Source organism: Pinus tabuliformis, chromosome 8 (genome assembly GCF_031772625.1).
Source record: "Pinus tabuliformis cultivar Carrire ecotype Pingquan chromosome 8, CPIR1, whole genome shotgun sequence".
Classification (NCBI taxonomy): Eukaryota; Viridiplantae; Streptophyta; class Pinopsida; order Pinales; family Pinaceae; genus Pinus; species Pinus tabuliformis.
The window spans coordinates 2,053,414,221-2,053,441,434 of NC_142294.1; the positions used below are offsets into that span (position 1 = coordinate 2,053,414,221).

General features: G+C 37.6%; 1 pseudogene; it reads right to left on the bottom strand.

Moving 5' to 3' along the window:
- Window positions 1-27,214, bottom strand: LOC149244716 (metal transporter Nramp6.2-like; annotated as a pseudogene).

Genomic DNA, 27,214 nt, shown 5'->3' on the forward strand with positions numbered 1-27,214 from the left:
TCATCGGAAATCCAAATAAAAAAGCACCACTACATATAGAGCCATGAGTGGAAATACAATTAGTCCAATAAATATAGAAACTACCTTAGGCAGACTACTATGGACCAACCATTTTCCAAATTTTGTAGTCAAGTAGTAGGTGTTGATGCCCATGATACACCATCCCAACGACCAGGAAAGAACCATAATCTGCGACACGGTAAAGAATATTTTCCATTTAGTAAAATGCAATTCAAAAAATCGCCATATAATTCAAGAAAACTTTTTTAATTTAGGTAACAATAATATGATCAATCGTCATTATCCTACATTTCTAGCACCGAGAAAAAAAGGTTTTCTTCTCCAATCTGGTAGTAGCAACTTACTCCGATTGAATTCTTGTGAGGACCCATATTTATCTCACTGCTCGTAAACTTCAACAGTGGAATTAATGTAAATGGTAGTTGAAATGATAAAATGATCTGCATGGAAGGAATACGCATAGCATTAGCCTTTAAATATAAAACATCTGAAATATTTAGATGAGAAATGTTTTCTAATTATGGTAAGTTTGAGGTTTTTTGGATTGAATGAAATGTGTTTTTGAGTGTATATATATGAATCTAGCACTATAATTTTAACTCTTTAAGAAATATTTAAAATAACATTATCTAACTACTAAAATTTTTTTGACATTTACATTATCTAACTACTGAAATCCAAATCCATGGAAATTTTTAACTGGAATCCAGGGAAATAATTTTAAGCCCAATCATGATTTTTTGTGATTTGAAATGTGTTATCGAGATGCCAATTTCGATGATCAAAGAGCATACCAACGAAATAATAATAAGTTGTGCAGCACCAGAAGAACCATAGAGAATAGAAACTGACAAGCTTGGGATGATGGCAATGGCCCGAGAGATAAGATTGCGGAGCCATGGCTTCATTTTCATATTGAGAAAACCCTGCAACAAAAAACAACGCACCACACTCAAATTCCAGTAAAAGTAGTATCATGCGAATATTATGCAAATCTGGTTATCAAAATTCAAAATTCATCTATTTTCAAGAGGGCAAAAAAACGAGTTACTAATGCGTTAATGCACCTGCATGATATACTTCCCAGCATACGTCCCTATGATCGATGCACTCTGGATAAATGCTAGTAGTGCAATGGCATAAATATTTGAGCTCCAGTTACCTAGAACATGCTAAAGAACGACAAAAGAGGGTTTTCAGTTTACGATTTTCGGAACACTACCATTAACAATATCAGGAAATTCCTAATGCCAAAGATTTGAATGAGATCTATATTTACTAACAAATTTTGTGGATCCATTTCAAGTGCCTGAGAAAATAATTAAAATCATGATGAATGGATAAGTCAGTTTGCTTGTAAAGTTGTCTAAGTGACTAAAATGTTGGAAGAATAGGGAGGTGAATCAAAACTGTTGGGTGTGGAGCCTGCTTATCTTCTTTATTTAGAGGTATCGCCACATTGGACCCCATCTCATAATGTGGTGACAATGCCGCCCATAAAATGTATGCCATCAGGGGGGTCTGGGGGGGGGCACAACGAATATTTGGAGCGCCCCCCCCCCCCCGGGTAGGGGATCAGAGGCAGCGCCCCTGAAACTACAAATACATGTAAAATTGCCTTGTAAAATGTTGTAATTTCATAGTCAATCTAGGCCGTTCATTAGGCGGATATCTAACGGTAGAAGTTATGTTTAATTTAGGGTTTTTTTCTCTAGAAGGAAACCCCTCGCTATATGTGAGGGAATTGTATTTTGTCTATGTATATCTGAAATCTGAGTGAGAAAGAGAGAGGAGATTGTGTGAGAGCAAAGAGGGAATTACAGCGGATCTGCTATAGGTTGTATCTCTTCAATTTGCTGGATAATATAAAAGGAAGGATTGGTTGTTTCTCTATGGACGTAGCCCAAATTGGGTGAACCACGTATATCTGTGTCTCTCTTGTTTTATGTGTTTTTGTGTTTATATTTTTGCAATATATTGTATGTGTTCCATTGCTCTGTAATATATAATTTTGTAACAAAAACCATAGTGATAAAGTGGAGGAAATATTTGTTGGGATGGAAGGATCCACTTACTTTTAATAGAAAATATGAGGTATTCAAGTCCAAGTTCTGACAGTTATCTGAGTCCTCTGTAGATAAGTTTGGTGAAGAACAGACTGCCCCGCTCAGACAGGTAACAACGACATTGATTAAGAATGCCATAAATATAGCAAATCCAGTTTTGATGAGAAAATACCTGCACACTCACTGGAACATAGACAACATTTTAAGATCATTTCATAGTCTTCTGATCTGATTAATGAGTCATTGATAGGTCTATGGTTGCCCGACATTGTCAGGAAGTAGTTTATTCATGTAGTGAATGATTCTCTGTAGGAGTTTTAGATGGAGTTATGACAGTTTGGGTTGAAGAATCATGTTTTTCAGTGTACTTTTACAAATTATGTTCTTGTAGATGGGACTATTAGACCTTATTCTAAGTGGAATAATTACATTTCATAATTTCCGTAATGAAAACTTGTAATTTCAACAACCCATCAAAAATCGATCTAATTTGTAAATAAAGCACAGTGAAAAGTACACGAATAATCTATTCCAGTTATTTTAAGAATTCTCTAAACTATGGAAGAGTACTTACATTAACTCCAGAAACAGTTGGTGGTACTTTCCAGGAGAGAACCAAGGCAGAGTGAAGAAATAAATTGTATCTGGATATGGTGGATGACAGGATCAGTTACATTTTATGAAGGTAATCAATAAACACTCAATACCATAGTACTAAATTTTGTACATGATAAGATACACATCATTTGAGGGATTTATTACCTAGTAGTTTTCCAGTGTGATTTTTTGGAAAGTTTTCTAGTTTATTTTTCTATCTAGTTTGTTTTGGCCGACATTCATTGAAATCACAAGTTTGACAGGTGAACTCTTCACAATCGAAGTGATTCAGAGGTTTTTGAGGGTGTTGAATCCATATATATAGTCAAAAAAACCAATTTAAACAACACAAATCAAAATTTGGCCACAAATGTTTTCACAAAATTTTGACCAGAAAATTGCTAGAAACTCCAAAAAAATCGCACTTAAAACTACTCCATTTATTATTGTGCAACTAAATTCCCAACACCTCATCTGCATCATAGGGGAAAATGTTTGGCCAGATTTTCTAATCATTACTACTTTGCGCTGACGAAACATATTCATTGAATTGAATTAACGAAACGGACAAGTGATAGGGGCTTACAGTGTAAGCAAAGATCCAATAAGAGAAATGGAAATACCAGTTGCTCCACTTCCTCTTAAATTAGGAACGAACATTCCTTTTAACACCTCATTGGCTTTAGGCTTTGCATATGCCAGCTCTCCAACGAAATAGCCAAACATTGTAACTACAAGAAAAGAAATGATCGCCTCCAAATTTCTCATCTACAATGTCCCAAGATATAACAGGCTTTGATGTAACTAGGTTACATAAGAAAAAGTAATTGTCATTTTGTCTTGAAATAGATGCATAGAGTATAGTCAAAAGGATTGGATGGAGCACCCCAAATCTCTGCACTCCAATGAGAGTGAGTGTGTTGAATCCAGTTAGAAGAACACCAGCCCATGTAGGTATATGGAACAACATGTTAAGAGCAAATGCAGTTCCCAGAACTGCAATAAAAACATGAAGGGATGAGAAAATTACAAACAATGAATGAAGTGAATGAAGTAAATTAGGGTAAAATTGTTAACCCTTATTCAGTTAAGGTTCTTGTGGACAGTTATTTATCATTTAAACTTAGGAAACTGAATCAATGGTTTACCTATTATATATAGTTCATATTTATATGTACTATCTACATTATTTTTCATACCATTCTTAATAATATTGTTGAATTCATTTTCCAACAAAAATCAATATTCTCTACATTAGTTGCAGTTGAATTCATTTTCCAACAAAAATCAATATTCTCTACATTAGTTGCAGTTGAATTCATTTTCCAACAAAAATCAATATTCTTTGCATTAGTTGCAGTTGAATTCATTTTCCAACAAAAATCAATATTCTCATTAAAATCCTGCATTAGTTGCAGTTTCATTTCGACGCACGGAGTAAAATAAAATAAGATTACTACATCAGAAATCAAAATAAAAGAAGTTTACTTTGCAAAATCATTCTTGAAAATGCTAACCTTCAGGAATATATGCAACAATGACACCCACTTCTGATAGGAACCATAAGATAAAATTTAGATTTCTTGGATATTCTTCCCTATAGTGTTGCACGAGATGCTTACCTGATGGACTAGCAGGTTCAGGGGTGAGCATAATCTCAATTCATATAATTGTTTGGCAGAGAAAACAGATGAGGGACAGACCTATTGCAACTCCTAAATTCGATGCAAGATATTGAATAATCAAGCCACTTATAGACATCACAAGAATGACCCAGAGTAACTACAAAAAACACAAAAAAATGAGCAAACAATATTATATTAGGATGAATTCTAAATTCTTCTTATCGAAAAAGTAATTAATCAGAATCAATCATCTCATTTGAGAGCTTATTATTATTATTAAATACCTCATATTTGAACCTAGCCCCTCCCTGCAAATCAGACGCCACTGAGACACAACAGAATTCTCAATATCAACATCGATACCCAAATATATACGAAATAAAATTGTTAAAGATTAGTAACTACATACACATTCCAGGATCCATGAAGGCTATGGACACAAGAACTGCAGGTCCAATATAACCTAAAAATTTTCTCCATCCTGGCTTCTGCTTCGGTGATATTTCACAAATAAAAACAATTAAAAGGTAAGGAAATCACTTATGTTTAAACTTTAGAGCACCTTGCTTAAACTGTAGAAGGAATGATACATATAGTGAGCTATAAAATCTACCTCTCCCTCCATTATAACCAAATTCTACCTCTTAATTTAACCATAGAGATTCTTAACCTCTTAACAATTCTAAGGGAAGAATAAATATGCACACTAAGAGATGTGGAATCCTAAGGTTTAAGGGAATGCATAGAATTTCAAATCATATATTCGAATATAAAATACCTACCCCATATGGCTATCAAAAACTCGTAAAAGTTGAAATCCCACTAAAAAGGAACATGACTCTTCATTAAATGATGACCCAAAAGGAGATTGGGCACCATTTGAATATATGCATTGTGGATCTTATGCATCTCTAGGAAGACATTGAAATCAAAATTCAAACTATTTTAGTAGGAGAAGAAGCAGAAGCAACTTTTTTTTCTATGCTCATTATTCTTCACTTAACAATAGCCATGGAAACTATCCAATAATCATAAGACATAGCATGGTAGATGCAGAAATTAGGGTTTCAAGAGAGCCATAAATGGCATTGGAAATGACGTGGCAACAACCATTTTTTTGGAGCTTTCCCATGGGATTCAAAAATCTCGGTAATGCATGCTATCTCAGTAGTGTGATTTAGTGTCTCACTTTCATGAATCATTTGGTCAATTTTTTCCTCATAAATTAACGCTTCTTTGTATGAAAATATTTAAACTTCCACTGCCCCTTCTTATTGGTGGAAAAGTGGATCTCAAGGTCTCTAAAATGTGACATTCTGCATGATGCTCCTATAAATATACAGAGCTCTTGAGAGCTATTTGTGACACATTTCAGGGGGTAGGAAGATGCTCATGAATTTCTCCATTACTTGATTGAGGCTTGCAATGATGTATGTGTTAAGTTGTATATAGCATGGAACAGTCATGGAGGTAAGGCATCAAAGGGTGTGCATGATAACATTGTCAAAGATATTTTTGGTGGTGTGTTGCAAAGCCAAGTCAAGTGCCTTTCCTACAAAGCAGAGTGGAGCAAGATGAACAATATTATGGATGTCAACCTAAATTGGGAAGACCCTACAAATGGAAGAAGAATTCAACTCAACAATGAGCTAGTGCCTAATTTCAAAATATGATGAAACATGAATTAACTAAATATCTTGCAAAATTCTCACCTGTGGAAACAGATTTAATGGAGTAGCATTAGGTCCACCAGATGGAGTTGTTGCCTCAGCCAAATCAGATTCACCTGCTATGACATTGTTTGTACCTTGATCAGTAGCACCTGGATTTGAAGGTGGGGAGCGAGCAATAGGAATAGCAATTTCTATTGTCTCAGGAATTCCCTACAAGATATAAAAAATTTCTGGGTAAATGGATAGAACCAGCATCACCACAAAGTTTGTGATATAATAAAAACTACAGCCCAGAGTATCTTCCAAACTTCAAAGTAGTTAATCTTACAGAGTATAAATACTCCACAACTCGCTCAGGATTATCATAAGCTGCTCTAAGTGCACGAACAATTGTGTCTCTGTCCTAGCTACCCCCATCCATATCAAGCATCTGTTGAATTGTTTATTCAAGGTTACTACTAGCTACTAATATTGATGCCACCTCACCATATGGATCAACATTTTCTCTGTGACAAGACAGAAATACAATGAAAATATAAGCAGCTTTATCAACATGACAAGAGCATGTATATGGAAGGAGAAACAATGTCCGAAAAGTTGAGACTAATGAATATGTAAATATGAACTTCTTATAACTAAGAAATTATTTCCTAGTGTACTTACTGCACTGTTGTAGTCTCAGGAGATGACACAGAAGTTGTAGGAGCCCTGTTTATCAAAAAGATTACAGGACATTTACAATTGTACATGTGCATTGACTTCAAATGTACAAGAATACTATCACTTCATTACTCAACAATAAACATCTCTAATATAATTGAACAAGTATGATCTCCAATATTAAGAACAAACAGAACATGGGCATTTTCTGACTCACATAGCTAGGGGCTGAGACACAACTGGGGATGCAACTTCTATTGGGTATACGACCAAAGTCCCACATTGACTAGAAGTGGGGAGGATCATGGGTATATAAGGATGGACAAATATCTCCATTGGTATGAGGCCTTTTGGGGTAAATCCCAAAAACAAATCCATGAGGGCTTAGGCCCAAAGTGGACAATATCATACCATTGTGGAGATATGTGGTGTCCAGAGTCCTTACAAGTGGTATCAAAGCCAAGGTTCGAAGTTAGCCAAATCCTCGGAATGCCGAACGAAGGTGGTGAGCCCTGGTAATATCACAATGGGATCCGTGGATGAGCTCGGTTAGAGCAAGCTCTTGAGGCAGGTGGTGCTTCCATGTAAGGCATGTGCTTCCAACGCATTGGAGCGGAGAATCCTGGTTGGTAGAGAGTGGACGGATGGATAATCGTTCGAGGGGAGGCTCGATGGTCCTTTGTTCGAGGGGAGGATTGTTGGGTATACGACCAAAGTCCCACATTAACTAGAAGTGGGGAGGATCATGGGTATATAAGGATGGACAAATATCTCCATTGGTATGAGGCCTTTTGGGGTAAATCCCAAAAACAAATCCATGAGGGCTTAGGCCCAAAGTGGACAATATCATACCATTGTGGAGATATGTGGTGTCCAGAGTCCTAACATCTTCTATAGGGTTTGAAGTTGGAACTAGTGGTGTAATTTTTTGGGTAGGCTACATTCGAAAGAATAAGTATCGTTAGTTTTTATAATAGAGGAAATAAAACTTTAAACCAAAAATCATGTGCAAAAACATCACTATTTGACTAATTCTTCAAAAAAAGATCAGAAAACCTGAACCGTTGAAGCAGTTGATGTTGATGATGCTCCTGCAGCTGACAAGGTCTTACTCTGCCAAGAAGCATAGTATAATGTCATGTATAAATATAAGATAAAATCTACACAAAATAAAAGGATAACTAAGGGCTTAAACATCCTACAAGCAACAGATTAAGGATTTGCAGCGTAAGGTAAATCCTAAGGTGAAATTGTTGGTGATTCTTTTGATAAAAAAACTTTCATGAGTTGCCTTGGCCTAATAACAATATGATCTTAGTGAATAAATAATCACTCCCCAATCAAATAAAGCAAGTCTTTGGGAAATGCAAAACAAGATACCTGAAAGGTAGTATGATGATTGTCTAAAGAGACATCTAAAGATCATACAGACGACTGTGTGCTTTATAACAGCCTTAAAATGGCCCAAACAAACAAAGCATATTTGGGACATTGCAAAAGATTCAAGAATGAAATGGATACCTAAAATGTAATATGTTGATTGCATTAAAATAATCCTTTTGTTCTTATTTTCACTACTTTATGGAAAAAACAAGTACCATTGCAAAAATTGCAAGAAGTGTCCACAACACACAAGAAAATGTCAATCTTTCAAGACCCTAATGTTCTTTCCATTCAACTTGAGATATTTGAGGATATATATTGTGTTAAATAGCTCACAACATTATGAGTACCTAGAGAATACTCTATTTGGCACCACTTTCCATTCAAGATACTCACAGGACACTACTCATTATTATGCATATGTGAAGGATACAAATTATCATTGGTATTTATCTATTGATTCCCATGTTTCTTCAGCCACTTTACAGAGTCTTATTTGAGAAATTATTCCATGTTGTTCTTTTCTCAGAGTAATTATTCTAGAGCCAACATGGTGAAGGTGAAAATTTTCAAGAGAGAAGGGCCTATAATGATCCTATCAATGTCATTTTAACTAGTTTGTTCTGGATTAATCATGTAAGAAAAGAGAAGGTTATAGTCCCAACTATGGTGAATAGTCCAAACCAAAAACTCCATGTATTCTTTCACAAATTCAAAGAATAGTGTGGTAGGTTTGATTAGGAATTGCATGTAGCTTTCCATGTTCATATTTTCCTAGGTCAGTTACCAAAAGGAGTCCAAGTCCATTCGTTCACACCCCGACAAACTCTGTAGCACCAATTCATCCATCAGACTTCACACCACTCTATCTTGTTTACAAAGGATTTTTCAGCGAAGATCACATGAGACATCATTTGTCGACGCGTTTCGAACCAACCAGTGTGGTTCATCGTCAGAACAAGTTGAAGAAACAGATCCAGCTTAGCAGGTTAAATAGACAGAGCAAAGCCTCCAACGGCTAAAAAGAACTCTACTATTGAACCACTCTATCTTCTTCATAAAAAGAGTAAAAGTTTGGAAAGTTTTCTAAACATTTCATCCTCATTCATCTCCTCATTGTTGCACACCATCAGCACTAACTCACTCATTTTTTTGACTCACTTCATCCCAATAACTCAGTCCACTCCACGACTTACTCCACAACACTCCACACTTAGTTTGTCCTACTCTGTCCAAAAATAGAGTTTTGACTAGAGTTCTGACCTGAGCAGATTTCAAACTTGGGTTTCCATATGACAATTCTTCTACACCTTGAACCTGTCCAGACTCCAAACACCTGAACAACAATTAATCTGTTCTTAAAAACACACTGTCAATCTATGTTGCAATGTCTGAATTTTATTATCTGACACCACAAAATTCTGAATCACTCCCCCAAGGATACAACAATGAACTTAGGAATTACTAGTAAGACCTGCAAATAGAAACCTACCTAATCTAAACTCTAGAATCTTCTCAAGGATAGGCAGTAACAAAAGTTCTTTGAAAACTCTGGAATCTTCTCAAGGATAGGAAATAACAAAAATTCTTTGAATTGTACCCCAAAGGCCTCAACATTCTAATTCATTATCAAATGATTACTCCTTTGAATGTATAGTGTTAATTTCAAACAACTGTAGCAGGAAGTAATCTTCTAGGGAGGTTGGGAGTAAGGCCTTGATCAAACAGGTGGGTGTTTTCTCCCTATTTAATAGATCTAGCTACTTTCTCCTAAATTTTATCTTTCCCCAACACTTTCTCCAAATCTAGAAAATCCAGGTAAAACTCTTTAATGTATTTGGGTTTCATCAATAATTCCATGTAAAGCCCTTTCTTTTTGGCTTCATACATTATACGTTATGGCTTGCTTGATTGATTTTCTTCTCTTTCTCTTGATCTTATCTGATGTTGATTTCTCTTGTTCTTCTCTGATACCAATTAACAATAGATATATATACTCAGTTTCCTTTAAATTAGTTCAGGGTATGTCAAAAACATGATCCACACGAAGGGACAGACAAAGGAGATTGTGATTCACACTAAACATTCCTGGAAGAATTTAGAGTCTTCCAAGAGTCAAACTTCTATGGTTGGATAGTTTCATCACAAGATTTCAAGAAATTCCAAATAATAGACAAGACATGAATCGGTTAGCAATAAAACCTCTCTGGTGTCATATTGTCATATAATCTACATGCTTCTCAGAATTTTTCTCCAAAGATTATCCTTATCTGAGTAGAATCTCCAAAAGAGCTTAGCCTATAGAGCCTTATTCATGAGAAATCCAGAACCTGGCTTTTCAAAAACCTGATGGATCTGTATCCGAACCCCTATGTGAAACTTGGTAACTTAGAAAATAGAATAGGCAGAAAAACATTGTTGCCAGGAGAAAATTTGGCTCTATAACCCAGGTAAGTTTTTGTATGGTGCAAATATGTGTGTCATCTGGAAGAATGAATTTATCGTCTTTATAAGTGGCATCTGGAAAAATAACTTTGTCTATAACTATAATAAGTTTATTGAAAACTACAATCATGCAATTTCAAAATCAAACTTCTAAGGTGTAAGAAATAGATAAATTACTTGTCCCATTTACAACTGGCCAAGTTCGGGGTCTGCTAGAAGCATTTTGTTCCTTGCCAAGTAATATCTACACAAGGAGTCCAATGTTTGAAACAGAATAATTCACATGCCTCAATTATTTGCACACATCAAGGACAACTAAGGAATTTTACGCATTTCTAGTTGCTATGCTCTGTCAGTTGAACATTAGAAATTACTTAATCTTGCACATTCCTTCAAATCCATAGCATGTGAACATTGATGTATTGAAACTTCAATTGGGCCCCTCAATCCAATACCTCTAGCAGCCTATGCAAATGGAATAAGATCTGATCAGATGGATGATAACAATTTACATGCTAGAGCAATTTATGTGTGATGAATGACATTTGAGTGTGAATATATACATAGAAATTCATATGTGTCTAGCTCTTGGTAATTGGTTCTACAACTGTGATTCCAGTAGACACTAGCTACAGGAATTTCCTATAGAAAGGTTTGAATTCTTTTTGGGAATCACAATCAATTATTGTTGGATTGTTGGTGAGAGATCGAATCATTTGTGTGAAAATGGTCAGTCATTGGAAGGGGTTGAAGCTAACTGCATTAATTTCTAGTGAAAGGATCTGAATATTGATCAAAATTCAGATGGTTATGATTAGAATTAAATATAGTTTCATCGGTAGTGCACTTCTTATGGAGGAGTTATTTTATGTGGCATTAGCATCTTCTACATGGAACATGTGTTGAGAAGGATGGTGCTCTGGCATATGATGTGGAGGTGCCTTGGCATATGATGTGGAGCTATCTTATGGAGGAGAACTAGACATTAAGAGGAAGGGATCTTAGCCCTAGGAGCATCAAGACCACATGGCACAATTTAGGAGGTTGAGCACTTGGCTTGAGGTTGTCCTAGTTTAAGGTTGCACCACTTGGAGGTTGTTGTGAAACCAATGCACATATGTGGAGAAGAAATGGAGCTTAGGAGCTTGTCTTGTGTAGTGGCAGACTTGTGATGAGGAGAGCTTGATATGTGGAGCCTTAGCTTACAGAGTATACCACTTGGTTGTTGGAACAAAACCACCTTGCAACACCATACATGTGGACAACTTGGACAGGAGTGCCCCTCATGTGGATCTACTCTGGTGGCTTATATTAGCTTACTCATGGACTTAGTCCACTTTATGTTATTTGTCTCTATTACCTATTTTGTATTGAGGAAAGTGTCTTTGTATTGAAAATTTAGTCTCTAGATCATTCACATCTTGTTTTAGTTGCCTTGTAGTCTTTCTGCTTGTGTGATGCAAGAATTGAAAGGCTTAGGTAAAGAATTGGAGTGAAAGGGTTGAGTCTGTGTGAATAAGACCTTTGGTTTGCAGCTTGAAAACCTAGGGAAGACTTGGAGCACTTAATGCTAGTGGAGCATGTTAATCTCCTTGAACAATTGTTTAGAGATTGAAGGGTGGACCTTCTGGTGTGATGCTAGTTTGTTGTGTAGCCTTTTCTATGGCTAGAACAGATTGGTAAGAACCTTGCAAGGCTATGGTACTGTTGGTTAGGTTTGTTGTTGATAGTGGATGCCTTATCTAGGGTTTGGTAGCAACTGGAGTGTCCTTGCTTACATGAGTTGAAGGGACATGTACCATCTTGGAATGAGCTGAGATATTGTATTCTCTTTGGATAAGCTGTAATTTGGATTGTTTCATTGTTGTCCAAAGTTGTCCGTTGCAGATCTAAAAATCAGACTTGTGTTTTCAATGTTTAAATTCTTTCTTGGTTGTCTCTATATGTTAATTTATCCTGACAGCTTGGTTGATATGTTATGTGATCTAACATGCTATGAAGAAACTAGAAATCAGATTTATTACTGAAATAAATCTACTTTAACTAAAGTAATTCTCAGAGTTGGTTGATGAAGGAGATTGCGCCCTAAGGGTTGTGAATCTTCTCTCCTTCAACTAAATATTTTCGGTGGCTCTTTCTTGAGCTTGCGAAGTGATTTTCTTGGATAGAATAAGTATATTGCTACTGCAATTTATATTTGAAATTCAACTATAATGCTGAAAGTTCTATGAAATAGATCCAAGGAACCTCAAGTAAATGAGGTGAAATTTCTTGTGTTATAAAGTGTATATTTTAGAAATTTCCATGGAAATGTGATTACTGGAACATTCACCTCCTCACACAAGAATGAAATTTCTAAGTACAGAAACAATACTCAGGCCCTTATTGGATTGTCATGTGGGAAGGCTAACGCCTTTGATTTTGACTTAATTCAAATACTTGTTTCAATTATAAAAACTAAACTAAGCTTTCAATCATAACATGAAATCTCTCATAGTACTATTGGCTTGGCATTTGAGGGATGGAACTCTCTTGCTAATCAAAATCAGTATAAAGTCCTAGTTAAATAAAATATTGCTCATTCTATCAATAAAAACAAGAGCTTGTATAATAACATAATCCAGATTCAAGAGAGAAAATAAGCATTAAACTTTTAATAGGAAAGTTGATAATACTCCATAAGAACTTATAATACATAAACCAACAATACTACTACAAGCAGTCTCCTACCTTCCAGCTTACAAATTCCCTTGTAGCTAATATGACCTATGAAAAATTTTGACAGTGAAAAGACAACATCAACAACTTACTGATGGTTTTACAAACAATATGATTCACTACTATATTGTCTTTATTACCTAGGTAAATATCCCTTCTTTAAAGCAGTACATAATTTGGAGCCTCCTTTCACGCCAATAATGTTGAATTTATTAGCTCAAACATCTGCTCCTGTAAGGGCTTGATGCATGATTAGCATGTAGAAGATGTTAGATTTCCTATTTAGGTGTTTTCTTGAGAGGTGTAACTGTTATTATGATTTCTTTCCTAAGTTTAACATAGGAAAAGCAGATTAATTAATTTAATTGATCAAATTTGGCTATTGGGCTAAGTTTCTAAGGCTAAATAATTTAATTATTAAAGTGGCTTAGATCTAATCTCTACCATTAATATAACTGAGAATTAATACTAACCATCTACCACTTTGGAGATGAGAGTTAGGGAAGAATGTCATTGAGCGCTTGTTACAAACTCAGAGGGCCTGCTAAAACTCATGAGAGACTAATGATGTGTATAATTAATGTTGTCATTATGATACAGGTGTTGTCCTTGATGGCAACTCACTCAGATGACAGATCACAGTTGTTATAGACATTTTTGGGCACTGCAACCCCAATCATATATGTCCATAAACCAAGGGCTCCTAAGTCCCTAAAAGTGTTGCTTAACACTCTAAAGAAACAAGGTCAGCTGATTACATCATCTCCCAGAAGTTCTCCATGAAAAACTACTCAGAAATGGTCAAAACTAGACCATACTAATTGCTCAGTGCTGAGGGTGAGATGCATCCCACCTAAATGCACACGGGAGGTGCAATTCATATTGAAAAGTCCTTCTATAGGGTGCGATGGATGAGAATAGACAAGTGGCAGAGATAGTTTGCAAGGTGGATGATCATGGAATCTTCCAGAAACTTTTCCTATGACACTTGCCTCTCAGAATCGCCCAAGGATGAGTAAGAGATCAATGAGATCTCCAAGTGGAATCAAGAACTATTAGAGAGAAGACACTAATCAAAAACCCAGAGCTGACTCACACCTCTACAAATATCTATATATAGATCTCTCATCCCAGAGATCCGGGGGTTGGAGGCTGGAATTTTGTATCTTGTAAGGAAGTGCTGTTGGTTTCTTGGTGTAACATCATAATGTTGGGTGATCTAAGCTTTTCATGAGGTGAAGAAGGTCTTTCTTGCTGAGAGGATGACATTGGGTCAGAACAATTGGTTGTAATCCTCTTTGCTATTCTTGATTTTAATAAAGCTATTCAACTTTTCCTCCACATTCTTGTATGATTGATGATATATGCTTTTGTGTGTTCAATATATATCTGGTCCTATATTGTTTATGATAGTAGATCTCTGTTCTTGGATAGTGTTATGCTGCTTTGATTCCATATGTGCTCTTTGAAGCTGGGTAGACGAGGAAGCGAGTGGCAAAGATCTATTAGAAGGGAGAGGGATCAAGCAAGGAACCAAGCGCAAGACAGAGGTTGGTCTCCTTTGTTCCCCTCTTATCTACTTCTCATAAAGGAAAATGAAAGTAGTTTTAGTTTGTTTGTTTCTAAGATAGCTACCAGTCTTAGTGGGACTAGCAGCTCTGCATAGACACTAGATTTCCCGATAACAAAATGGCGACTCCACTGGGGATCAAATAGATTGTTTGTTTATCTATATTTGTTTGTATTATAAACTTACAGACAGAGCCTAAAGTCAAGCTAGCTAGCCTTCGAACTGCATTTGCTATGCAAGTGCAAAGTAGTAGATCAATGCTGCTTCAGTCTATCTCTGGGTTTTGTTTATGAACTGAACAATCGATTTACAAACTCTCTAATTACCCTTGTGGTGGCTCTAGTAACCTCCTTAGATCTATCCCTATGATTTATTTACTGATTACCACTTGCTCGGCCTAAATCCCTGAACTGTGTTGCAACTGTGATCAAGAACTGGATCAAAAGTCTCGCACTATACCATCGCACCCTCTCTTCAAGGATATCAGTATGCATCGCACTTCTCGTGTGCTGTAGGTGGGATGCATACTGGAATCCCTGTGTAATAGGTTCACTGATCAGAAAAAGCTAATTTTGCCTCCAGACTTTGGTTTTTCTTTACTCTTTTCAGCTCTATTCCAGAGTTTTGCTATCTGTAGTCAGTATACCTCTGTTAGAAACCCCTTCCTTGCCATTATTCCGCCTCCATTGTGCAAAGAATTGTAAATGTTTTTATGTATTGTGAGCCATTTTCAGTTCTCTTTTACGAAGAAGTAGCATAATTGAACTGTCGTTTCTTGATTTGGAAGTGTCGCAAGTGTCGTTTTCAGTCATAGAAGAGAATCCGATTGTTCTTGATAGTCGATTACACTGTTACTCTTGTATTTGATTTGAATTAGTAGTTTTTCAAGCGTCAAAAGCAAGTTTTCAATTCCAAATCGCAAAGTGTTGCCATTGTCTTCATTTTGTCTTGAAAAGAAACTTGTTAGTAATGTCGCTTTGAAAAATAATTCAGATTTGCGCTTAGCTTTCTTTTCATCATACACACATTAAGAAGGCTGAAAACAAATACATGCATGTGCATTTGCATTTAGACTATTTGTTGGTTTGATTTAGGACAGGGCATATAGTGTGTGCTCTCTGCTCTATGTTGAAAGAATATCATATCTCTTTCTTTAGTAGCTAGGATTTTCATTGCAAAAAGAAGATTAAACAATTGTTTATCATCTTAGATTGCATTTTAGGAATTGTATATCTACATCACGCGGTGAACCTGAAAGGAAAATTTCTTAAGCAAGATCAACTGTAAAATAAATTTAATGAATCTAAAAACGCTTTATAACCTGACGCACACCATTTAGAAGTCTAGGCTAGAGACGTATTCTGGCGTTGTAAAGCCTGGTAACTGTTGTTTTCATTGCTGGTTGGGTGATTCCTCCACTTTGAGATGACAAGTGCTAGTACGGACTTGTGCTCCCACGTACCGTCGAGTATATATTGGGAGACCACAATAGGCTATGTCCTTTATCCATAGGAAGCCATGTCTACCGCCCTATCGATCGCAATGCACTGAACACAACATTCGAGAAGATTGATTGCTGTACCGTAAAAAGTATTCTACAGTTTTGCGATTGGTTTGGTAATCCCTCTATCTAGATTTCCAGAGTAGTCTCTTTCATTCCTTTTCAGACTCCTTAAAGGAAAAGGTCCATCTGAGCACTTGTCACTTCAAGCTCATTAAAAATCAAAGGCGACTAAAGTCATCTTTTGTTTTTTCTCGACTCTTAAAAATTGAAAAAACAAGTTGTGTCAAAGCGTCTAAAATTCATTTAATTAGGAATCATTTTCCCCTTTATTTTGAGTTAATCGAGTAATCCGCAATCGTGGAAGAAAGTCAATCGAAATCGCTAGAAAATCTTTTGGATAGACTAGATATGTCTGAACAACCGTCGACATCCAGGACTGTGTCATTTGATGCAGCAACGGCAGAGCCTCCTGCTGCTACTCCAACGATGTTTGCCGGTATACCATCTGTCCCGGCAAGTTATCAACAACAAGCCGGAGTCCAATCAAGGATTGTTTCGACAACATGGTCAGTTCCTTTTTCTTCATCCGGATTATCATATGGTATTTCTTATGTTGAAACTCAACAAATTGATCCAATGTGTCTTCAAAGGCCAATCTACCCTTTAAGTACTAGATTGACACCATATGGAGGGCAGTATGCCTTTTCATTGTTCCCTCCCGGAGAACAACCATATGGGAGTTTACAACAAAGTTCAAGTCAAACTGGAATTACATCCAGTGGTTGGGTACCAATACTGCCTCAGCAACCAAGGGTTTTATATTCAATGTAACCAGTCCACCCTGTGTCGAATATTCCCACTATACCTACTATGGTGACTGCATCACAAGTACAAGGGCTACCTGTTGTACATGTCAACCCCAAGTTTCTCAGGTTGCAATACAATAGCCTCTTGTCTCAACAACTCAATCACAACCTCAGGTTAGTGCCTCCTTATCTAGAGCGACTCAGGCTCAAACAAGTACTATGACTCCTCATCTTGGTCAATCATCCAGTATTGGACAATAGCAAATGGTCCAACAATCATGGCTGGTTCAATCTCAACAACCGCAATTCCAGCAATCATATCAAGAACCTGAGCAACAAGTCTTTGTAAGTAATGGGCAACCTCATTTCCAAAGCGGTTATCAACAACCATACTATAATGGTTATGCCCACCAACCTTACCAAATTTACTAGCATCAAATGCATTATGCTAGTATGCAAAGACCAACTGCTCAGGCAATTCCATCTTATCCTAGGTATGCTTCACCTAACCTGAATCAACAGTTTCCCTTTGTAGCAACTCTAGAATTACCAGATCTAAACCGGCTGACGAATGATCCAATTGCTTACACCCCTTGGTGGACGGTGATTCCACATAAACTTTCGTCAGATATTCCTAAATTTAATGAAAATCCGGGTGAAGACCCATCGAATCATGTGATGACCTTTCATCTGTGGTGTTCATCTAACAGTCTAAACGATGATTTGATTAGGCTTTGCCTTTTTCAGCGAACGTTAACTGGTCCGACAGCAAAATGGTATATCGAATTGCCTAGAGCTTCATTCGATAACTTCAGCACCCTAGCCACAACCTTTTTAACCCATTTTCAGTTACCAATAAGGTACGAAACAGGACTAGAGCTTCTTACCAATTTCAAACAAACAATGGCCACTCACATATCCGATCATTCATGAGTGGTGACGTCGTCGCAGAATGGTAAAAGCATATGTCCTGATCAGCTGCTAGCTGAATGGTTTATTAAGTCATTATTACCTTCTATCACAGAAGATGTGGCAAAGGGAGGAATCGTCACTAAAGAGAAAGTTATTGCTCGTGCACAATATCTAGACTTGATCTATACTTAGTCTGGCACGCTCTACGATAAAATACCTGATGCTCCTAGACTGGAATTTTTCATTCCTCCCCCTCCTAAATCAAAAAAAGACTCTCATGCCGGCGATGGCATGATAGGTACGACAAGCACAAAATCGACAAAGGCTACATCTAATAAAGCCCGTAAGATTTCTGATCAAAATGCAAATGAAGAACTTCTCGCCTCGGAGGTAAATGTCGTGTCGACCGACAAGGGCAAACAACTGAAGCAACCAGGGGGCAAGAAGAAAAAGAAAGGGAGAAAAAAGAAGTAGGATGAGTCATCTCCTGAAAAACCTTCTGCAAACCCTTCTGGGCAAAGGAAACCCCCTGCGGGGTGTCAGATATGCGATGAGGATCATCGGACGAGAGATTGTCCACATAAAGCTGAAGTTAAGAAACTCTTTAAGAGTTCAAAAACCTCAGCGGTATTGACTGATCCGTTTCCAAACCCAAGAAACAAACTAGTTGCTAATAAAAGTGCTTCCCGATCCCAAGTGCTTATGTTGTCCATTTCAAAACAGCAAAATGATGCTTTGATATCGACAAGGAATAAAGATTACTGGAATCCACAGCTGTCGAACAACAAGGCTATTGAACAACTGAGTAGTTCGACAACAACTTCAACCGAAGTTGTCCCACCCATCATTCCTGAGCTAACGATAAAGCTGCCAAAGGGAGTAGTACACAAATCGACATTTAATCCTCATGCTAAAGTAGCACAGAATTATAATATAGTAGAGGACATGGCCCAATCGCCGTCCACTATGTCGACACTTGAGGTACCGCAAAATTGCCCCTCCCAAAAGCAGGCTCTATTATCAGTAATAGGTGGGATTGAGCCAACGGATTCCAATCTTGTATCCTTTAATCACAAAGGATATGACCCTCAGTTACTAGCTCAACTAGCTTTCCTTATTCAAGTGAAAGCCCTCAACAAAACTGTTCATCGAACAATTATTGATGAGGGGGCATCTACATGTATTATGTCGATGAGTTGCTGGAAAAATTTAGGCTCACCACCCTTGTCGTGATCGTCAACGATGTTAAAAGCATTTGATGGATGATCATACACTCCATACGAGATTTTAAGTAACTTGCAAGTTGAACTGGGGGGCAAAACAGTAGAAATTGATGTTGAAGTAATCGACGGAAACCTCGATTACAACATCCTACTGGGAAGGCCCTGGATATATGCCATGGCTGCAGTTGTGTCGACCTACTTCAGGAAAATTGCATTTCCCTTCCAAGGAGGAATTACAATCGTCAACCAACAAACATTTCTCCCCAACAGTTCACAAGTTACGGGAAGCATTCCAATGATCCGTGGAAGCAATCATTTGCTTCAAAATATTGGAGTAGGCCTCCTAAAAGACCCTACCTTAATGGGTACTTTTGCCCTACCACCTCCGAGTAATCTGGTGGAAGTGGCCACAGTGGAAACCTGCAATATGAAATCTTCTATATCTAATGGATTCGAAAGATTCCTAGACATTTTGTCAACATGGATCATCACCATTTTAGAAATATTGTAGCAACCAATTTTCTTGGCCTGGGGGGCAAACCCAATTCAACGCTCATCGAGTGTTTGGATAGATAGGTCTAAGGAATATGGCACCTCTTCAGATCCTTGGTCGCATGTACATTCTACAGACGAAGGAATCATTCAATCAATGATGATAGGAGAGGCACCATGGGAAGATTACCACCATCGCTCCCATCTTCCGGATTACCACGAAGATTATTCCAGCAACCTTAATCATAATTCAGTTTTTGATTTTCTATCAAATACTGTAAATATGGTGGATTTCGAGGATGGTTCTTATCTCGTGTCGGCCTCATTAAAAAATGAAACAAGGAGTCATGAGGATAGTTCTTTTACTGTGTCAACCTCATTAAAAAATGAAACGACTCCCTTTCCAAATCGAGACTTTGATTACGATCTCGTAAAATCAAAGTCAAGTCTTTCAAAGATCTCGAAGGTAAAAATTCATTCCAACCACCGCGATGAATGCAATGAAGCTTGGGGGGCATGCACCTCGATTTGCGTTATTATGTTGGGGGCATGCAAAATTATCACGAGCAGTGTTACCGCAGGGTTCAAGCTCATTAAAAAATAAACCTGCCACGAGCAGTGTTACCGCAGGGTTAAAGCTCGTTAAAAAATAAACCTGCCTCGAGAAGTTTTTATGTGGAGTTCAAGCTCGTTAAAAATTAAACATAAGCAGTGAGCAAATGTTTCCCCCAGAGTTTAAGCTCATTCATTAAAAAATGAACCAATTTCTGGTAAATAACCATCGTGAATGCATTATCATCAGCCTTTGAAGCCTTGGTCGTGTTCTCATCATCACCTCTACTCTGTAATGGCCGATCATTCACCTCCATTTGATTGTTTACCCTTTTTGAGGAACAGCTGTGAAGAGTGATCCTGTTAGCCATCCTTATGACACTGCCGTGATTGGGAAATTCCAAACCTTACCTGGAATTAGTTGCTACCCGAATTTATCACTCGTTCCTCGAAAAATGAGTCTCCTTTAAGCTCTTTTCATCTGACTCGTAAAATATGAAAATATTGTTGAGAAATTGGCCTCTCCAGCTCGTTAAAGTGACCGGAAGTGCTATCCCTCCTTTATATTTTAATCTTTTTGGACCTGAGGGATTATTACACGAAAAGATCGAGCGCTTGTTTTGTTTGGCTCATTAAAATTACCGAAAATTCATCCCTTTTATATTATTTTATACTTTTTCGGACTTAAGGGATTATATGACGAAAAAGGATTGTTGGAGTTTTCTTTACATCCCTTTCAAACTCTCTAAAATTGAAAAGGACCGAGTTATCTTTGTCGTTAAACTCGTTAAAACCGAATAGCGACAAACTTGTCCATACAGATAAGAACGAGTTTCACTATCGCTTGGCTCGTTAAAACATAGTGATGGGTTTGCCCAAAGGGAAAATTATAGAACAAGCATATGTTATCCTCCTCAAGCTTGAAAAAAATAAAGAGGTACTGGTCAGCAATGACTGGGGAAAAATTTGGAAGAAAACTTGAAGAAACTTTACTGGTAGCAAGTCGTTCTTAAACATGACACTTTCACTCCGCATCTGAGTCGGGTTGGGTTGTTCCGTTCACTGGTCATATCACCATTGGTCCATCACACCATCCACATTTGGGGTTAATGCTACCAATCCATCATGTCAGTGTCGCCGATATGTTCAAGAGAAGTCGCTCAGAGAATTCACCTGTGTCTCATCCACTGCAATACATTTACGCTCCATTCTTTCATGACTACCACCCTGAACCTTATATCATCAGATCGTTTTCACCTCCAGTAAAATCATTTGCTCCATTCCATGTCGTAGATGTGGGATTCATTAAGGCCCTCCTATGACGTATCGCTTCTTGTCGACATCAGCTCATTATCCAGGAAGTTGATCTAGGAACAACCCTTTCAGTACTTTGAAGCTTGCATGCCTCAATGGCAAGTTTCTCACTTCCGGAAACAAGTTTACATCAATGGCCTTCGACCGAAAGATTTTGCGTGGTGTTCGACACCAAGTCCCTTTTTCACACCACGTGAATTGTACTGTCGTACCTTGAGGGTCATCATCATTATCGGTGATTCCTCTCGCACCTGTTAACAGCTTACATCGCTGGCTGGTAATCAGGCGATGTCTTTCCATGTTCGACTCTAGAACATCTCTCACATGGATCGACTTGTACTTTGAGTGAAGATCGAACGAGATTGAAGACCCCAGATCTAGTTTCATCCATCTGGACTGTGATATATATTCAGGAAAATAAATACATCAAATGTACATCAGTGCTACACAGATAATCACCCAATCTAAGGGATGATGGCTCTACCAGAATCATCAGTCTGCACTCAGATGATTGTCTGTCTTATGTACATGAAAATGAATTTATAAAGCTGAGCATGGGAATGCCCGCCTCAGCTAGATCATGAAAATATTATGAAGATAATGTATTGTATTGTATCTTATTACAGGTTGCCTTCCAGCTCGAAAAAACTTCGGATCCTCATGATAAAGCATTTCACCCGACATCAAAATATTAACGACCTCATGCTTTAGGGGGCAACTGTTATAGACATTTTTGGGCACTGCAACCCCAATCATATATGTCCATAAACCAAGGGCTCCTAAGTCCCTAAAAGCATTGCTTAACACTCTAAAGAAACAAGGCCAACTGATTACATCATCTCCCAGAAGTTCTCCATGAAAAACTACTCAGAAATGGTCAAAAATGGACCATACTGATTGCTCAGTGCTGAGGGTGAGATGCGTCCCACCTAAATGCACACGAGAGGTGCGATGCATACTGAAAAGTCCTTCTATAGGGTGTGATGGACAAGAATAGACAAGTGGCGGAGACAGTTTGCGAGGTGGATGATCATGGAATCTTCCAGAAACTTCTCCTGTGACACTTGCCTCTCAGAATCACCCAAGGATGAGTAAGAGATCAATGAGATCTCCAAGTGGAATCAAGAACTATCAGAGAGAAGACACTAATCAAAAGCCCAGAGCTGACTCACACCTCTGCAAATATCTATATATAGATCTCTCATCCCAGAGATCCGGGGGTTGGAGGCTGGAATTTTGTATCTTGTAAGGAAGTGCTACTGGTTTCTTGGTGTAACATCATAGTGTTGGGTGATCTAAGCTTTTCATGAGGTGAAGAAGGGCTTTCTTGCTGAGAGGATAACGCTGGGTTAGAACAATTGGTTGTAATCCTCTTTGCTATTCTTGATATTAATAAAGCTAGTCAACTTTTCCTCCACATTCTTGTATGATTGATGATATATGCTTTTGTGTGTTCAATATATATCTGGTCCTATATTGTTTATGATAGTAGATCTATGTTCTTGGATAGTGTTATGCTGCTTTGATTCCATAGGTGCTCTTTGAAGCTGGGTAGATGAGGAAGCGAGTGGAAAAGATCTATCAGAAGGGAGAGGAATAAAGCAAGGAACCAAGCGCAAGACAGAGGTTGGTCTCCTTTGTTCCCCTCTTATCTACTTCTCATAAAGGAAAATGAAAGTAGTTTTAGTTTGTTTATTTCTAAGATAGCTACTAGTCTTAGTGGGACTAGCAGCTCTGCATAGACACTAAATTTCTCGATAACAACAGTGCAGTAGGTCAATAGCAAAGAATTAATGGTCAGACTACAAAGAATGAAGAAAAAGAGGTATATGCAGGTTCACCTTGACAAAAGAGCATATACACACGGTTTAACAGAACAAAAAGAGCGTATAACGTACACACGCACTTTCACAAGAGGGAAAGCACGTACATGTTGGAAATCTAAGTTTTTGGTCTATGGTATTTTGATCCATGGTATTGGTCCAAGGTATCTGGTCCAAGGTGTTGACCCTAGGTATTTGGTCCAAGGTATTGGTCCTAAGTGGTTTTGGTCCATGGTATTGAGAAAGGCCTAAAACTATATAAGGAGGAGAAGATCATTAGGCGAAGGTGTGCAAGAATTAAATATCGAATGAAATGTGAGATCTAGTATACAGGTTATCAGCTTTTGGTGCTTTTCTTGATCTGAATCAAGGATGAACCTTAGCGGTTGATGAGGGATAAGATCTAATGATGGATCGGGATCTTAAGGCTTGAAATGAATTATCATTATCTGATTTGATTATGTATAATCTAGATCTGAATACTGATGCATGGGTTATTCTATAAATGTTATGATCTGGGTATCACTGAATTCTGAAATAGCTGTGAAGTTTCTTTTAAGTTAGTATTTGTAGATCTATACGCGGGTTTGCTTTGGTAAAAGCGCGTATACATGCTGGTTTAGCTCATCAGAGTAGCATATACATTATGAAATATGATATCTGAATTTGCAGTTGGTTCTAGTGGTTGCTACAGAGTTCTGGGTTCTGCTTTGTGTTTTGATGACAGGGCTTCAGTGATTCAGTTGTTGGGTAATTCAGAGATTGATGATTGAGTATTCAATGATTGGTTACTGCAATGGTTGTATTGTATTGGTGATTGATTTTGTGCTTCAATGTTGTTGATGTGTCCAGTATGAAAATTGGATGAAACGTGGCCTTCATATTGTGGTGTTGTGTTCCAGGAGTATCCAGTTTGAAAATTTATGAAACGTGGTCCCTGGAGGAAGAGAGAAGGTCGTAGCCTTCTGTAGGCCGGCACCTACATACTGGTAAACATATCAGCCAGTACAAGAGCTAGGGGGTTGGAGCTCCCTTCCAGTAGCAGCTGGAAAATGAGTGAAGGTTGGAGCCTTCAATAGGCCGGTGCCTACGTACTAGTAAATGGATTGGCTAGTACAAGAGCTAGGGGGTTGTAGCTCCCTTCTAGTAGAAGCTGGAGAACGAGAGAAGGTTGTAGCCTTCTGCAGGTGGGTGCCTACGTACTGGTATGAGTCTGCACCAGTACAAGATTGTAAACAGGTTTTTCTTATATTAACAAGAAGACAGCAGCAAGTGGTTTTTGTCCCGCATTGGGTTTCCACCTTAAATCTTGGTGTTCATGTGTGTTTCTTATGTGTGATGGTCTATTCTATTTTTACTGCACCTAGTTACTGTTTATATGGTTAATGAAGTATTGATGCACTGATTAAAGATCAACATATGATGAATTAACTGAATCATAAGTTTGTTGGATATACGCTAGTTGCCTTAAATACAGTTGCGTGTACATGTGAGTTCCCTTCACTGAAGTAGCGTATATAAATCTGATTATGGAAATGAAAAAGTTATTGATTTTCTAATACTGATTCACCCCCCCCCCCCCTCTCAGTATTATTTCCAACAATTAATAGCCATAAAATCTGTGGAGCACAAGTACAAGGAAGAACAACATGGATTGCATCCATTGAGGATTGGCTTTACTTCACCTGGTATCCATTCATAAGCATTTAGGAATAATTAATATAATGACAACATGCGTAAAGTTGCACATCCACATATATACATATATGACTAAGCATCATGTCTCTATGATTTTTATGCATCTTATTTGTGATCATGGCATACCACAATGTCCTTGGTCATCAAATAGTTTAATAGATGGACAAGAAGTCAACTATTGTACAACATTGTTTATTATTCATGGTTACAATCAAGGGTAGTGGCTACACACAAAATCTGTCTATTGCTGAGTTTTGAACCCCACGAGATTAAGATAATCTCTGATTAGGAAATATTTTAAGGACCTTTGTTCTCAAAGTTGGTTACTATAGGAAGTTTCCAACACATAAATCCTACAGGCCTATCAAGGAGGGTTTCCAGAGATGGATGTTCTCCACCCTCAAGCTTGGTCACAACCCCTAGAATCATGAGTTCGTCTCTCAGTAGGGTTACCCCATGTTCTGGCCCCTGGGTACCTGTGAGTACAAGTCCTCTATAATGAGATTAACCATAAAATCAGTCAGCCGATTGTGGACTCAGGCTGAAACTGGTTGTATTTTGAATTTTCTTCTGGCTTAAAACTGTTGGTATGACCCTAGCCCTTAACATGAGATTATTTACTCCCCACATTAACAAAAATGCAAACAGTAGGGGATTGTAAGCACATAGCCATTGGTGACAACGTTTGTAGGCACATGAAAATTCTCACAGCAAAAGAATTTTAAATGCAAAATAAGCCCTCCCTTACTCATAACTTATAAGTGAGGTGAGGAAACAAATTAAATTCTAAATGTGAAAAGCACCAGCATATATTTTTTTGAAATAACATTTTGATTGTATTCCTTACAGCCAACCACAGAGGTGATGATCCAAGTCAACTTTCCAAATAATTCTAAAAAGCCACAAAACACAATTCTGGAATCCCCACAATAGAAAGTTGGTCATTGGTTCTAAATTCTAACATCCTCTTCCTATATGAAACACAACTGAAAACCATACAACTAACCTTATGGGCAATGGTAGTGCAGTACAATGGAGGTAAACATAGCATAAACAAAAGGTACCAATGATCCTTGGATCTATATAATTCATGGAACAACCAACTGTTGAACGATGAAATATAGTTCCCTATATACCATGGAAAACTTGCACAAAAGAACATATATGGATCCTAATCATGGGACATGCAACCACTAATCATGCAAACCCCTTTCTCCTATCTAAGACAAGGAGCCAAATGCAAACAGTCCAAAAACACAAATCACCCGTGAAGCACAAATTGTACAAACAATGTAATGCTAAAACATCAATCCAAGGATGCTAAAACGCAATCACCCTTCCTGTACAAAGTTCTCATACCAAAATAGTGCAAGGACCCAAATGCAAACAGTTCAAAAAACACAATCACCCGTGAAACACAAATTGTACAAACAGTATAATGCTAAAACATCAACCCAAGGATGCTAAAATGTAGTCACCCCTCCTGTACAAAGTTCTCATATCAAAATAGTGCCACAACACCAACATCAATTTCTGAAAAACAATAATTATCTCACTCCAAATTTTTGCAAAAAAAGGCCAAATCGTACAGCTAGAACCCCAATGACTCTCCTAACATAAAAATCTAGTAAAACCCAGAGACCAATACAAAGTCTTTTTCACACTAAAAATTCAGGAGTGCCCAAATGCAAAAACAATGAAATATGTTAACACCCAAATCCTAAAAGTTGAAAATAATTAATATTATTTTGTATTAATGGAGAAATGGTTACACAAGTTGTAACGTATCTCCTTAGTTTAGGATTTGTTCCTAGAGTTTAGGAGTTTGGTTGCAACTTCCTGAGTTCTAGTAATGTACTTAATGATGTAATTGCTCATTTGATGTAAGTAGAGTGTACAGAGAGATTTCTCTTTGTATGAGTACAGTCTCCAGGTGCAGTACTCACCTGTGAGCTGTAACTCCTTCTTTTTAATTCAAATCTGATTTTTATCTTGGTATCAGAGCACAGAGTAGGGATAGCCTTAATTTTTTTTTTAGGATGCATCATTGATTACAGAACTGTAGTGGCGGCATTTGTAGAATCAGGTGGACTGCAGTAACACCTGAAGACAGGTCTCAGATGATTAATCAT